General features: G+C 57.8%; 1 pseudogene; it reads right to left on the bottom strand.

Annotated features, from left to right (window-relative positions):
- Positions 1–677: 677 nt before the first annotated feature.
- Positions 678–1,576, bottom strand: LOC105525215 (annotated as a pseudogene).
- Between the last annotated feature and the right edge of the window lie 294 nt (positions 1,577–1,870).

Genomic DNA, 1,870 nt, shown 5'->3' with positions numbered 1-1,870 from the left:
AAAAATACTCCATCAGTGAGGGAGAGTCCTCCCGGGGAGGGGCTCCTGTGCCTCCCATTCTAGGCACTTCGAGACTTTCTGCAGGAAGTGCTGTCCTTGGGTCATTCTGTTTTGTCCCGAGGCTGCTGCGAGGAGCGGGACAGGTGGGCACATGCTGAAGAGTGGGGACATGTGAGACGGCTTCAGTCCAGGCACAGCCGCAGGTCCCGGCTGCCCCACTTTTCCTGACCCGAGAAGAGCAGCCCCCAGCAGGCTGCGGGCACAGTCCCGGCTCACTCATGGCCTAGAGCGCAATGCAGGGCCCCAGCACTCCGCCTTAATTTTCACCTTTGTTCCTTCCTGCTTTCCAGCTTTGGATTCCTTGTCAAGAGGAATTCGAACCCCAAGGTTATAAACACGACACTTGCATTCCCTTCCAATCCTTCATGGTTTTCTGTTTTACACACAAAGCTTACAAACTTTACTTTTTCCAACTGGAAAACCAGTCTTTCCAACATTTTTTAAAAAGCAAATTATCCTTTTATCATATGCTGAAAGCCTTACCCATAACAAGCCCGCGTTTGACTCGGTTCACTGACCCTTCATTTAGTTCCTAAACGGACCCTTTTGGTAACTTACAGTGAAGAGGTGGCTTTAATAAATATATTCTCCAGAAAGCTCCAGAACCTTTGCGTGGGTCAGGGTGAGAGGTGCCGCCTCGATGTAAACAGAACAGAATAGCTGAGTCCTCCAGGTAGGCGCCAGGTGCGACCCGCACAGACCGCGTGCATGGGAAGCGGAGTCAGAGGTGCATCCTCAAAATGCATCCCCCCCGTCTCCGGCAGAGCACACACGCCCCAGGGCCCGGTGGTGGACAGGGCTGGTCCCAGCGTACGCACGGCACTTCCTGGGCTTGGGGGGTGGTACGCCAGAGGCTGCCCCTAGCAGGAAGCCCCCGCAGAGGCCAGGGCCTCTTCTTCCACTTGGCAGAGACCACAGAAGGGAGCCAGGGGACAGCATCAGAGCCTGGGGACGGGCAGGGGTGCCCAAGGGCACAGCAGCTGCAGGCCATTGGCAAGGCCAGAAGATGGTGAGTGGAAAGCCGGGGGCGCGTGGAGAGACCCCGAGAAGGGGCTCTTCAGCTGGGAGCCCCGCATGTACTGTTTGTGTTTCATCTGGCGATTTTGAAACCAGGTTTTTGTCTGGACCTCCGAGAGCTTCATCTCCCTGGCCAGCCTCTTCCGCTCCAGAAGGCCCAGGTACTGGTAGTGCCGGAAGACGCCCTCCAAGGTGCGGACCTGCGTGGTGGTGAAGGCTGTGTGGACACAGGGGGCCGGCCAGGGGTTTGGCTTCTTAAGCCGGCCATGGCCCTCTATGGCGCAGGAAGATTTGAGGACCGAGCCTCCTTGATGCTGACGGCCTGAGGGGGCTCCCACGTGCTGGATGTCTGGCTCGGTCCAGGGAGGCTCCCCGGGGAGACATCAGTAGGCCTGCGGGTGTGGGTCAGCCATGGGCAGCTGCTCTGGGAGAGCCAATCCTCGGAGCCAAAGCTGGAGGCCTGCTGCCGGCCACGAGGTGGGGAGGAGGAGGGACGCATGGCGGTCAGGTGGGTCTGAGGGAAGGCCGGGCGGGGCTGGCCAGGCACAGGATCCACCACCTGCTGCCTTTTTTAAAACCTGCTAATGGTTTCTCATCATACGTGGAGTTAAAAATCCATGGGCCAGGCCGGGTGCGGTGGCTCAAGCCTGTAATCCCAGCACTTTGGGAGGCCGAGACGGGCGGATCACGAGGTCAGGAGATCGAGACCATCCTAGGTGATTTAACTCTCCAATCATATATCCCTGCTCCATCCAATTTCAGCGTCACAAAGAAAATAAAGGCCAGGCGGGGT

The sequence above is a fragment of the Colobus angolensis genome, unplaced genomic scaffold (genome assembly GCF_000951035.1).
Source record: "Colobus angolensis palliatus isolate OR3802 unplaced genomic scaffold, Cang.pa_1.0 Scaffold52, whole genome shotgun sequence".
Classification (NCBI taxonomy): domain Eukaryota; kingdom Metazoa; phylum Chordata; class Mammalia; order Primates; family Cercopithecidae; genus Colobus; species Colobus angolensis.
Note: the sequence above shows the minus strand (reverse complement) of the source record. Positions and strands in the feature narration are given on the sequence as shown.